The sequence below is a fragment of the Lycium barbarum genome, chromosome 11, assembly GCF_019175385.1.
Source record: "Lycium barbarum isolate Lr01 chromosome 11, ASM1917538v2, whole genome shotgun sequence".
NCBI lineage: Eukaryota > Viridiplantae > Streptophyta > Magnoliopsida > Solanales > Solanaceae > Lycium > Lycium barbarum.
Window position 1 is genome coordinate 12,836,192 of NC_083347.1, and position 14,827 is coordinate 12,851,018.

The 14,827-nt window shown below is 37.1% G+C and overlaps 1 protein-coding gene across 2 annotated transcripts in view; it reads left to right on the forward strand.

Annotated features, from left to right (window-relative positions):
- The window catches only part of LOC132617118 (seed biotin-containing protein SBP65-like), a 66,240-nt gene that overhangs the window by 50,599 nt on the left and 814 nt on the right, over window positions 1-14,827 (forward strand). The gene's annotated exons all lie outside the window — the stretch shown is intronic.

Sequence of the window (14,827 nt, forward strand, 5' to 3'; positions counted from 1 at the left end):
TCATATGTCTTTTAAATATTTTAAATTATTAATTATGGTGACTTATAGTACTTATTACGTAGTTTCCAAATATGTAAATTTTATTTTGAAAAATTTTAAAATTAACACACGATCAAAATTAAAAAGTCTGATTCACGAAAAGCGAAAAATGTCAAACAAATTGGGACAGAAGGAGTAGCATTTTGCGTAAACGATGTTAGTATTTACAGAGGTTTATAATAACATATCACATCTTCCGTTTATTCATGAATGAGCTTTGGTTCGTTGGTTTGGGTCAGTCTAAAGTTCGGGACGTCCAGGATTCAACCTACTTTAACCACGAATTTTTATTAACGGGTCACTGAAAGTATTTACCGAGATAATTGGGTTAGAACCTTTGACCACCATAGATAAAGTCAAACTACTAACCAGCTCGCCAGGAGGCACTAAGCTGGTGTGTATCATAGCTGGAGTGGGCTAAAGTTCTATATGCAGCTAGCTAAAATAATTTAAAATAATTTAAAAAAATTGTATCGAAAGGGCTTCGAACTAGCGACCTTAAGACAGGAATATCCGACCTCTTACCACGGGCACAGAGCAGTCACTTGTAAGTTAGGGTGGCAGGACCAATATATATACGAGTTCTTATATATATATATATATAGAATTTCACCCAAGATATTCGGGTGGCGTGGCATCCCCACGCTTCTACATGGATCCACCCCTGCGTGTCATAGATCATAATCGCATTCAGAATTTAGATTGTAATTAAGGTTAAATTACAATAAACACTTTTATAAAATTTAATTGCAAATATACCTCTGTTGTTTCTTTACTTTTGTTACTTCTTTTTCCAGACTGCTTTGGTTTGCTTTCTCTGAGCCGAAGGTCTATCAGAAACAATTACATCTCTACCTTTTAAGGTAGGGGTAAGGTCTGTGTACACTCTACCTCTCCAGACTTCACTTGTGGATTACATCGGATATGTTGTTATTGTTGCAAATAAACATTTGTATTTAAAGATTAAAAAGTTAATCATGTAAAGGTAAAACCAACGTTACTTTCATTGATCATATATGAGGTATTTATACAATAGTTGATACATATACAATTACATAAATAACCCTTAATAGATACATTAACTAATACTTAAATACCATACTTATCACTCCCCCTCAAGTCGAATTAGGTATAAGGTTTAACTTGCCACGTAAATCACAAAAACGATCCTTCAAGAGAGGTTTGGTAAGAATATCCGGGAGCCGGTCATGTGAAGAAATATACTGAATCCGAAATTCCTTTTTGTGCACAAGATCCCAAATAAACCGAAAATCGTTCTCCATATGTTTGATGCGAGAGTGGAACATCGGGTTAACGGTAAAATAGGTCGCACATAAATTGTCACACCGCAAGGAAGACATGGAACCAGAAGAAAAAGACCAACTTCTTTCAACAATTGACGAATTCATGGTGGCATGATGTTCGGCCAAAAATGTATATATTTATCCATTGTTGTCTCACATTCTAGTATTTTTAATTGTCTTATGAATATTAATTATAATGATTTGTGCTAATATTATATTTTTATTATTTAAGAATAAAGCAGTGTGAAGATGAAGAGATTTGGAGCAAAATTGAATAAAACGCTGGAAGAGAAGAAAAGAAAAAAAGAGGGGAGATGACCAAAGAGACATAATGATTACTATATGATGTTGGGTTATGATGTAATGATTACCCCCTTTGAAGACACAAGAAAAGTGTACAATTGAAATTTAAGTTGACAAGCAGAATGAAAGAAAACGTACCTGGAGCTTCGGCGTGCAATCAAGCAGGCGATCAACACGCGTCGTGGCTGTGCTGCAAGCAAAGAGGCTCTTTGAATAAATATTGGTTGTGCGCGTGCGCAGGTGGTGCAGCCCCCAAGTTTTTTCGGTCCGAATTGGATTTGATTTTTAAAAGCCCAGGCCTTTTAGTACTCAATAAAGGGCAATTTGCAGGATTGTCCTTCGCTGGGGTGATCTTTAATTTTTACCCCTCAAAATGGTGGTCTTTAAATTCTACCCTTCAGGCAGAATTTGGCCTGCACAGGCAGAACTTCTACCCGTGCAAATTCTGCCTTAAGGCAGAAATTGGCAGAATTTGCATGGGCAGAAATTCTGCCTGTGCAGGCAGAAATTTGCAAAATCTGTCTTGCGAAATTTTGCCTTGCGATTTTTTTTTTAACTGAGCTGGGGTTCGAACCCACAACCTTGGGGTGTTAGGCGAGGGGTAAAATTTAAAGACCACCAATTTGAAGGGCAAAAATTAAAGACCACCCCAAATAAAGGGCAATCCGCGCAAAAAAAAAAAAGAAGCTCTATAAATACATATTCTACATGGTTTTTACATAACTTTGGATAGCTTGAATCCCTTAGTTCAAAACTTTTGACCTAGAAAGAGCTTAAAGTCGTCGTGGAGGCCGGAGTTACACGGTTTTATCTTTTCTTCTTTGTAATTCTTATTTTTACGTTTTTATTGAAGATTTGTTGTTTTTCCTCCATGTCTATGTGGAGCTAAACTCTTTAGTTCTAGGGTTTTGACGCTAGCACGAAAGTTGACGTTTGATTATCGTTTATATCTATTGATTTTTCATCTTTGAGTTATTTATTTATTCTTGGTCTTAATTAAGCCTGTCAAGTGGGCCGGGCTCCCCACCGGCCAGGCACAGACCCACTAAGAGTTGTAAGGAGCTGGGCTAGGTGGGATTTATTAGGGGGATGGGCTGGACAAGGTGGACAGCCCCCTAGCCCGGCCCACCAGTAGCTCGGGTGATGGCCCATCGGGGCACCGACCCGGCCCGACCCACTTCAAATTAAAAAAAAATAGATAAGTACTACATTTATTACTAATAATAAATATTTTAAAAGTATTGTATCCCAATAAATTAGGAGTCTCTTTTTACGGAGCATTTTAGTTTTCTTTAAAATTGTATTTTAAAGCTAGACAATCTTATTTTCTCATCAAATATACCTTTGATACATTTTTAGTATATAGTATATATTAGATTGTATATTAGATTGTTATAGTTTTATATAAAATTAAAATTCCATTAGCATGTCATATATACTGTGGATACGTAGATTATATCAAATATAATACTCCCTCCATTTCAATTTACGCGAACCTTTTTCTTTATTAGTCCGTGCTAAAAAGAATGACATCTTTCTATATTTGGAAACAATTTACCTTTATGCAATGATTTATAGCCACACAAAATATATGTGACTCATTTAACATCACAAGTTTGAAAGTCTTCTCTTCTTTCTTAAACTTCGTGTCCAGTCAAATAGACATATCAAAATCTACATATAATTTAAAATAAAACTTAAAACTTAAATTGATAACATTGCAAATTCAAAACATACAAACTTGAACGGCGAAGTATTACAAATCAAAAGTTCAAAACTTACAAAACATACAAACTTGAACGACAAAGTATTGCAAATCAAAAGTTCAAAACATACAAATTAAACGGCTAACATTGATGGACAAATTTAAAGAAGAGATAAACTTCAAAGTTCAATTTAGTGCCTTTTCAGAAGTGCCTACGCAAAACACCGGTACCTCTTTCCGCCCTCCCCCCCCACTCCCCCTAATAGGCTAATACTCGGCGCTCCGGACTTGTGGAGATATATGTCACCACAACGTTCACATTTAACATGTTCCTCATTTAGTCGCTCAAAATGCATCTACACCGCACTTGAAGTTGATCTTCGAACTCGAGGAGAAGGTGGAGGTGAAGTAATGTACACTAGTTGAATAACAAATTTAGATAAAGAGAGAATTATGGAAGAATTGTGTGAAAATTAAGAAGAATGGAGGGGTATTTATAGTTTGAAAATATGACCAAAGTGTAGTTATTCATAAATTTAGGGGTTCAAATAAAATTGGCAACGACTAATTTTTTAAATTTACGACGACTAAAATTTTTTTTAGTTTAGCAATTTTATCATTAGATGTAAATGTTAATTTTATTATTAGTAGTAAATGTAAATGTCTATTTTAGTCTTAGAACTTAAAAAAAAAAAAAAAAAAAAAAAAGGCCCGGCCCACTAACTAAAACCCGGACCGGCCCGGTTAGCCCGAGGTGTAGCCCCTATCCGTGTAGGGCTGGGCTAGACATCCTTTTCCCTCCCCAAGCCCGGCCTCGAGCCCGACCCATTTGACAGGCTTAGTCTTAATTGTTTGATTATTTGACGAAATAATTGAGCACTATCTGTGGCGTGTGAATTGAACTAAGAATAAATAGGGCTTGTTCGATATAATCGTTTCGCTAATGAGGATAGGAATATATCCTTTAGCTTGGCTTAGTTGAATACGGAGAATTAAATGCGTTATTGTTACCTCTAGTGACCATAGGAATATAGGCGTTATAGTAGCATCTACAGGCTTGTGAGCAACTCGAAAGATACTCATACAGTTATAATTAACCCGTCAACTAGTAACCCGTAGGTAGAACGATTTGAAGACTCAACTGGATTGTTAGTGGTCATAGCCCTAAATCTATCTCTTCTCCGATAAAAATTCATTCTTTCTTGGTTGAAGTTCATTATTTGCTTTCTTTTATTTTTTATTTAGTTTACAAATATAAATTTGGATTTTGTTTCTTGTTTAGATAATTAGCATTAGTTTAATTTAGTAAATAGTTAATCATAAGTCCATCTGGGTACAATATCTGGACTTTAAATCCTATATTACTTGTACAACCGCGTATACTTGCGTGTGCGTTTGGGAGCAACATGGCAGCAGCAAGAGAGCGATATTCAGCCTCAGTAGTGGAGCGCGAGACAGATCGTTATTTGCGAGAACACCAAGAAACGAGCGCTTAGCCTAAGAAGATTGCAAAACCAGTAGTAGACTTCTGATCATCTATATTTGCTCCCCAATCGGCGTCACAATATCCTTGTAATTAGAGAGAGTTCTGATATGGAAAGAAAATATTGTAAGCCACCACCGTCGATAGAGACTATCATCAAGGAATTGAGCGTTGTCACTTGCGTGTAACTTATTACTCGTGCACATGGGAGTAGAAATATCACTACAAGTTAACATGCTACTCCGTTCCAAGAGATCATGTGTATATTTAGACTGATGTAACAACACCCCATCAGATCGCCACGTAGCTTCAATACCCCAAAAGTAATTTACCTTAAGCAAGTCGCGCAAGGAGAAACGAATTTCCAACTGTTGCAGCAATGAAGCAACTAGATGCATAGATGTGCCCAAGACTATAATGTCATCAACATAGATCAAACAAAATAGTTTTTCAGTGCCTTTGCTTCGAAAAAATAGTGAGGAATCTGTTTTGGAGCCTTGGAAACCAAGCCCACGCAAGGTAAACACACGGTAATTGGTTTATCCTTAAATATGTACCTAGTGTCCAATCATTGGTTCATTTCTGTTCCAACATGTTTATAACCATATTTATTAGCGTGTATGTTGTATATAAATGATTTGGGTAACTAATAAGTAATTAATTAGAGATGAGTCTTTCTATTTGGTAGCCTAGTATAGGGAGCCAAGTGATTAGAGACAAATCTTTCTATTGGTAACCTAGTATATGGAGGAGCCAAGTGATTAGAGATAAATCTGTGATTAGAGATAAATCTTTCTATGGGTAACCTAGTATATGGAGGAGCCAAGTGATTAGAGATAAATCTTTCTATCGGTAACCTAGTATATGGAGGAGCCAAGTGATTAGAGATAAATCTTTCTATTGGTAACCTAGTATATGGAGGAGCCAAGTGATTAGAGATAAATCTTTCTATCGGTAACCTAGTATGTGGAGCAAGTGATTAGAGGCACTACAAGAAATTATAGAAATCGCAACAATTTTTTTTATATTTGACAACAACTTAGTTTTATTGTTGGCAAATGATTTTTTTTTTTTGCCAAAGAATTTAATTTTGTTGCCATAGTATTGATTATTGTTGCAAAAAGTACTTTTGGCAACAAAAAAAAAATTGTTGCACGTTATTGCAATAACAGCCGTTGGGAAAAGTTCATGCAACAATTTTTTTTTTTTTTGTTGCCAAAAGTACTTTTTGCAGCAATAATCAAGTTATGGCAGCCAAAAAAATTTTGTTGCCAAATATAGTTTTTCTTGTAGTGAGGTAATCTTTCTATTGGTAACCTAGTTTATAAGTTACTCCCTCCGTCCCAAAAAATTGTCTTAGTTTGACTTGGCATAAAGTTTAAGAAATGAAGGAAGACTTTTGAAATGTGTAGTTCAAAACAAGCCTTAGATATTTGTGTGGCCACTACAAGAAAGAAGATACTGGGCAACAAAAAAAAATTGTTTCCATAGATAGGTTATTGTTGCAAAAAATACTTTTTGCAACAACATTTTTTTTGTTGTTGCATAAATTTTTCTCAACGACTGTTATTACAACGACGGGCAACAACATTTTTTTAGTTGTCAAAAGTACTTTTTGCAACAATAGTCAATACTATATGACAACAATATTAAATTTTTGGCAACAAAAAAAATTCATTTTTAAAAGATTCATCATATATGTCAACAATAAAACTAAGTTGTTGTCAGATATTGACTCTTGCCAACTATATTATGTTTGTTGCCAAAAGAGCTGTTGCAATTTCTATACTTTCTTGTAGTGGGCTGTAAATCACCTCATAAAGTTAAATTATTTTTAAAAATAGAAAGATGTCAATCTTTTTGGGACAGACTAAAAAGGAAAGGAAGACAATCTTTTAAATTGTTTCTAAATATAGAAAGGTGTCAATCTATTTGGAACAGACTAAAAAAGAAAGAAAGACAATCTTTTTGGGACGGAGGGAGTATTAAAAAAGGATCCTCCTATTTGTGATCTAGTAAAAAAGTGCAACTAACTTATTACTCAAATCAGTTTTAATTTATCTGTCACTCTCCGGGGAGGAGCGGAGTTTGGGATTGGAAGGAAAGAAAGAGATACTTGAAACGTAGACTGAAACAAGTCTTATGTACAAGTTATTTGGGTTTTAATAGATTGGAAGGAACTGAAGATGGGAAATGGCTGAACATAGAGTATGAAGGAGTACCTAGCTATTGCACTGTGTGTTCATTACAAGGTCACTCTGAGAAACAATGCAGAGTCAAGATGGAAAAAGAAGAGAAAATCAAGAGAGCCAATGTTGATAAAGGAAACAAGGATGGGGAAAATAATTCAGGAGTTAATAATTCAACCAAGAATGGTGGAGGGCAATATGAAAAAGGAAAACCAAGTTTGACAAAAGAGGAAAATCAATGGGAGCAACCAAAAAGAAAGAAAAGGAGCAGGACGAAGAATCATATGGGAAAAGGAGACATGGATAGTGGCAATGACGATAATGAGCCTCCAACAATACAGAAGGGCCAGGGGAAAAAACAAAGCAAGGGGATTGTGATAAATGAGCTTGATCCAAATCAGGGCAGAACAATAAAAAATAAGGAAACACAGGGAAAAGAAAAATCTGCAATGGAACAAAATACAGTTCTAGGGAGCAGCAAGAAGGAAAAGGTGAAAAATATAAAGAAAAGACAAGGAAACCAAGAAATAAGTGGAGTTACAAAGCAGAACATTACAAAACAAAACCAAATTAAGGGACCAACATTAAAGAAAGCACACAACAGATGGAAAATCAAGGGACACAAAGGCAACAAAAGAGTCTAATACAGAGGGAGGAGAAAACAAATACAAATACAAATGCAAATGAAGGAAATCAAGCACAAAAACTATTCCATGACTGCACACAAGATACAGAAGATACCCAACAGGCCTTACTATTAATGATCCCAGAATCACCTCAACCACCTGATCTACCAGAAAACCACATCATTCCACAACCAACATCACCAACAGCAATTCAAGTCATGAGAGGCAATACAATCTCTGATAAGGAGGCTGGTATGATAAGTGCTAGTGAAGAAGAAGAAGAAGAAGAAGAAGAAGAAGAAGAAGAAGAAGAAGAAGAAGAGGACAACTCTGATCAAGAATATGAGGAGGAGGAAAGTGGAAGTGATGAGTCAGAAAGTGGGGAGGAAGAATCCAGCTCAGATGAAGAAACCGCTAACAAGTAAATAGAAGAAGAAGAAGAAGAAGAAGAAGAAGAAGAAGAAGAAGAGGACAACTCTGATCAAGAATATGAGGAGGAGGAAAGTGGAAGTGATGAGTCAGAAAGTGGGGAGGAAGAATCCAGCTCAGATGAAGAAACCGCTAACAAGTAAATAGAAGTATTCACTTCTAAATCAGCCCCAGACAATGAAGTTGATAGAGCTTTTGGGGAGGTGATTGAGCAAGGTCCCTTATCACCTAGAGGTAATACTCCAAGTAGAGGAGGAAGAAATAATAGAGGAGGTAGAAGAGGTAGAGGAGGAAGATCAAATGGATAGTCAACTGTGATTTTACAATCAAAGGTTACCCCTAAACAAACCTTTTAATGATTAAGTCAATCTTTTAGAATATAAGGGGTACCAGAAGCCAAGGTGCCTTTGACAGATTGATAAGAATGAAGAAAGCTCACCAAATTCCTTTCATTGCTCTTATGGAACCATTTAGTAAACCTAAGAAAATGAGGAGATGTAGGGCCAGAATAGGATGTGGGTTTGGGTATACAAACTGTAACAACAAGATATGGATCTTTTGTGAAGACTGGTTGGATTGTAAGGTCATAGAGGATACTGAACAACACGTGACTTGTTTATTGGCTATGGGTGGTAATGAGTTACTTACAACTGTAGTATATGCCAAGTGTGATGCCCAACTCAGACATGAGCTTTGGGATAACATTAGGAACATAGCTGCAAAGTTTGACATACCATGGATGGGAAGAGGAGATTTCAACTATATCTTGGCTCCTCAAGAAAAATTAAGAGGCAATATGCATAGATTGTCAAAAAGTATGGACTTTTTGAATTGCATGATTGACACTGATCTAGTGGATGCTGGGTTCCATGGATCTATTTTCACTTGGTACAATAGTTGGGAGGCTAGCAAGAGGGTGTGGAAAAGATTAGATAGAACTTTGGTGAATCAAAAATTGTTACAACACTTTGATAAAACTGCAGCGACTCATCTCATAAGAACTGGATCAGATCACTCACCACTGTTTGCTCAAGCTGAAATTGTGGAGAATGAGACCCCTAGGTACTTCAAGTTTCTGGATTTGTGGGTGGATGAACCATCCTTCCTAGAGACGGTGGCTGAACCTTGGCAGGTAGAGGTGGTGGGAAATCCTATGTGGAAGTTTAATCTGAAACTTAAAAATACCTGTAAAAAGCTTTCCTGGTGATCTAAGAATGTAGTGGAGAATATTTTTGAAAAAACAAAGCAACTGGAAGAAAGTGTCAAGCAAATGGAGGAACAAATAATTATCCACAATAATGATAATCAAAGAATGGCCCTCAACAAAGCCAATGCTGAACTGATAAGACATAACAAAGTGGAAGAGAAATTGCTTAGACAGAAAGTTGGAGTTAAATGGTTTGTGGAAGGAGTGATTAATTCTAAGTTCTATCATTCAGTGATAAAGGGGAAAAAGACAAGGTTACAGCTATCCAAAATGAAGAAAGAAGATGGAACTTGGATAGAAGGGGAACAACAGTTGGCTGATGAAGCAATAACTGTTTTTCAAAATCAATTCAGAAGTGATATTAAAGAGAGGGATTTTTCAGTACTTAACTGCCTTCCTAGAGTGGTTAATGCTGAGGATAACAAGAAATTGATCATCCCTCCAAAGATGGAAGAAGTTAAAGAAGTGGTGTTTTCTATGAGTACTTCAAGTGCTCCTGGACCAGATGGCATCTCAGCAAAGTTTTACCAAGCTTGCTGGGATATCATTTCTGGGGATTTACTACTAATGATATGTCACGACCCGACTAGGGGGCCGCGACGAGCACCCGGTGCTAGCCCACCCGGGCACCCCTTTAGCTTACACTTATGCTTACATCTAGGTGAGCCATATAATTAAACATGCATTTCCAGTCATTCGTCAAATTAGTCCCCTTGGACGACATTTCCATTGTATCATAATTGGCAATTATGCCACATCAATGTACATGGGCCAACATGGCCGACAAAATGATATACAAAACATGGGCCAACAAGGCCGGACATATCTAATCATATACACGTGACTACGAGCCTCTAAGAAGTGTATGACATAACACATGAGCAGGACAGGACCCCGCTATGCCCATAACTATATACACAAAAGAATAGGTACCCAAAAGTTATGGCTCCGAAGGAAGTGGAGCTCTCTCTGCAATCTCAGAATAAGCAGCTATGGATCAAGTCTGTCTCCCTGTGCACCTGCGGGCATGGCGTAGCGTCCACAAACAAAAGGACGTCAGTACGAAGAATGTACTGAGTATGTAAAGCATGATCAACATCAATATGAAAGCATAATAGACAACATATGAAGTAGCATAGAAGGGGAGACAATAATATCATCGTCATAGCACTTACTTACCTTTCATAGGGACTTTCCAGTTCTCATACGTATTTGTACACATACGTCATCGTCCGTATTTCATAATAGTACTCATACCATACTTGTGCTCATGTTCGTATACATGTCCTTATTCGTATTCATATACATAGTCTTATCACATTCATATTCATATTATATACTTAGTCATTACATATACATAATGTTTACATAGCGTACCCGACCATATAGGATCGGTGTTTCATACATATCCTTACATAACATACCCGACCATAGAGGTTCGGTGTTTCATACATACCTGTCCAACCAAGGCTCAGTGTTACACGTACCTGGCCCTACCAAGGCTTCAGGGTTATCCGTACCACCTGCAGATGTGTGCGCGCATTTCGTAATCGTATACATACTCTATACATATTCAAATACATGTATTCTACCCGGCATTATAAGCTCGGGGTTTTCATTATAGTCCTTCATAGGCACATATAAGTATAATAGCCCGTAGGCACCTTTAGCATCATTATTATTATCATCGTCATCACTATCATCATCATTGTCGTTACATCTATATCTTAGGCTTACTCGTCATATGAGGTGCGTAGTACAATCGTGGTACATATCAAGGATTGTGAGCTTATGAGCTCGGAACATCAATCATTTGGAAACAACATACTCATGTAGAGGAATTAGGAAATTGGCCAAGAACCATGCCTTATGAAAGAAGGGTTAGCCTTACATACCTTTTCGTCGAATTATTCTACACTTGCACGTACTCCTTCGATGCTCACGTTTCTACCTTCATTAAGGTCATACTATCATTAGAATCGATAACTAGCACATATGGCTAAAGCTAAAGAAAATCGGACAGCATCTCCTTTATTTATACCACATTCGCCCATATCGTAATTCAACTCCCAAACGTCTACAATACATTCACTATATCATAACAATAGCCATTAACCATCCACACTACCCACATTATCTAAATTTCTCAATTCGCTTCTAATTCACCCACATTCATGGTCATAACACCCAACTTCGTCCCTTCGTCTAAAATGTCTAGTTCATGGTCTTAACGTCATTCATAGCACATTTATATCACAACTCAACAACAATCATGATTCAATTCAAACTATTTCTCAAAACGTCACTATTCATCATGATGACCCATTTTGCTACACTCTTTTAATGATCAAGCATTTCAACTATCAAACACCTTAAACAACATGAAAATATCATGAATCTTACCTTAGATATCGTAGGAACGAGCCTTAGTTGATAACACTCCACCTCGAGCAAAACCCTAGTTTTCCTCCATTTGGATTTCTTGACTTTAGATGATCTTTGATGGGTTCTTACTCTTGATTCACTTGTTTAATGTTGTTGATGACTAATAATCCTCGAAAACTTGTATAATAATTGTGGAGAGATGTTTCTAGAGAGAAGGGGTGAAAAGGAAATGAAATGAAATTAACTTGGTCCCTTACATTTATTGAACCAAAAGTTGCCCGACCAAATATACGGACCAACATACGGTCCGTATAAAATCTATGGACCGTATGTCCTGGCCGTATGTTTGGTCCAGAGAGTTTGGTCAAGCTGGGTTGAATATACGGTGCAGACATACGGACCGTATAAATTATACGGCCGGTATGTTTGGCCATATAATCCCCAGTGATCCCGAATTTCGTTTCGTCGATTCGTTTGATCTCCAATCCTTATGGAACCTTCTTAACACTTGTTCAACACTTCAATACCAATCCAAGGTACGTTGTCACTCTTCTCCAAGTCATCATTAAGTGCTCGCTAACTCGTTACTCGCATTTCCTTTCCGATACTTATCATATACTTTGCCTTATCTAACCAACTTTCTCGTCTTACGTCGGATGCCTTTGAAATCTCACTTAGGGTCATCAAATGCCATTTCTTACTTACACATTTATCGTATACTCGTACTCCCTACTATTTCATCCACTTGCATACCAACAGAGGATTTTCCGAGGTGTAACATGATACTTTCATTTTTTGCAGGTACATAAAAGTTATTTATGTCAAGTCTTAAGGCAGATGGGATTCTCTGAAGTATGGGTGGATAGAGTTTGGAGATTGATAGCAAATGTATGGTACTCCATAATCATCAATGGTAGGAGACATGGATTTTTCAACTCATCCAGGGGTTTAAAACAAGGTGATCCACTTTCCCCATATTTGTTTGTGATTGGAGCAGAACTTCTCTCCAGATTTATGGACCAGATCACTGACCAAGGATTCATACCATACTCTGTTGATAGAAGAGGGCTTGTGATTACTCATATGTGTTATGTCGATGATACTATATTGTTCTCTTCAGGAGATGAGCATTCACTTCAACTGATGATGGAAAAATTTGCTACATATGAGTCTGTATCTGGTCAACTAGTCAACAAAGCAAAATCATGCTTCCTTATGGGCCTTGGCACAGAGGAAGTAAGACTGGAAGAGATAAAAAATCTTACAGGATTCAGATATGCAGAATTCCCTTTCCAATATCTTGGGTGTCCAATTTATTTGGGAAGAAAGAAGATTGTATACTTCAATGAGATGATAGTGAAAGTGGCTAATAGAATCTAAGGATGGCAAGGGAAACTATTGTCATTTGGTGATAAGGCAGTGTTAATCCAGTCAGTTCTACAATCACTTCCTTTATATCTGTTGTCAGCCATCAGTCCTCCTAAAACTGTGCTGAACAATATGGAGAAACTTATAGCTAGATTTTTTTGAGGATCAAATAATGGTGATACAAAGTATCATTGGAAGTCCTCGGAAGATCTATGCTATCCAACTACAAAGGGTGGTATTAGATTCAGAAGCCTACATGATATAGCTTTGGCCTTTGCTGCTAAAACTTGGTGGACTTTCAGAACCGACAATATAATATTTAAATCCTTTTTGGAGGCTATATACTGCAAAAGGGGTCATCCAATTTCTTATACATGGAGATCAGGTCAGTCTCAAAACTAGAAAAGGCTATTGGAGATCAAAGAAGAGGTGGAAAAGTTCATATTATGGAAAGTAAGTAGTGGTGAGTTATCATTTTGGTGGGACAACTGGACTGGACAGGGAGCTTTGGCTGAAATGGGAGTGCAAGGGAAAACTCCTAAAGGAGTTAGAGTTCATCGCCTCATCACTATGGAGAACGGTGGGACATCAACAAGCTACAAAATATTTTACCGGATCATTTGGTGAGATTGGTAAGAGGTGTCAAGATTCATCCTATGGAAAAAGACAAACCAGTCTCGACACTTGAAGTGACAGGGAATTTCTCATGTAAATTAGCATGGAATGAGCTTAGAGATGTTAGAAATCAGTCCCTAATAGGTAACAAAATACGACATTCAAAATTACCTTTCAAAGTATCATTTTTCATGTTGAGACTGCTAGAAAAAAGGCTACCAACAGATGAGGTAATCACCAAGAAATTTAAGATTTCTTGCACTTCCAAATGCTCATGCTTTGTTCTGCCTGGAAGTGAAACAATTGATCATCTTTTTGCTGACAGTCAAGTGGCAAGAAAAGTATGGAGCTTTTTCTGCAATTCTTGTGGTGTGAATTCTCAGCATAACAGTGTAAGAGCCACAGCAATGAGGTGGTGGTTAACCAAACCCAAGCACAAAGTTCATGCAGTGGTGTTTCAATTCCTGCCTACTGTCATATGTTGGCATATATGGAAAGCAAGGTGTAATTTTGTACTTGAAGATATGAGATACAATGCTGGGCAAGTCATTCAGAGCATATGTCATCTCATGCTTTTGCTGTTACATAGTGCTTTTCCATCTGTTGATTTCCATGGTGATTGGAACAAAACTGTATGCTTAATTGAAACTCTGCAGCAAAGGCTCGTTATCAAGACGGTGAAATGGGATAAACCAGACTTTGGATGGGTAAAGTTGAATGTTGATGGGTATAGCAAAGGGAATCTAGGAAGGGCAGGAGGAGGAGGTATATTGAGAGATCATAATAGGCAATTCATAATGGCCTTCTCAGCATATTTTGGAAGATGCTCTAATATGTAGCGGAGGCCAAAGCTATGTTAATGGGAATCAAATGGTGTAAAGAAAAAAATTATAAAAACCTGGTGGTGGAGACAGACTTTGAAGTGGTGAGGAAACTAGTCACTGATGAAACAAAAACCTATTGGGAACTCTTTTATGTGATTCACAAAATCAGATCTCTTGCTAAATCATCTAATATGAAGTTTATTCATATTTGGAGAGAGGGGAATATGGTGGCAGATCTCATGGAAAATTGGGGAGAAAAATCTAGAAGGAAGTCTTTCTTCACTGAAGTTGTTTCCTTACCTTCACAAATGACAGCTGCAATAAAGAATGACCAAGAAGCAAGATGTAAT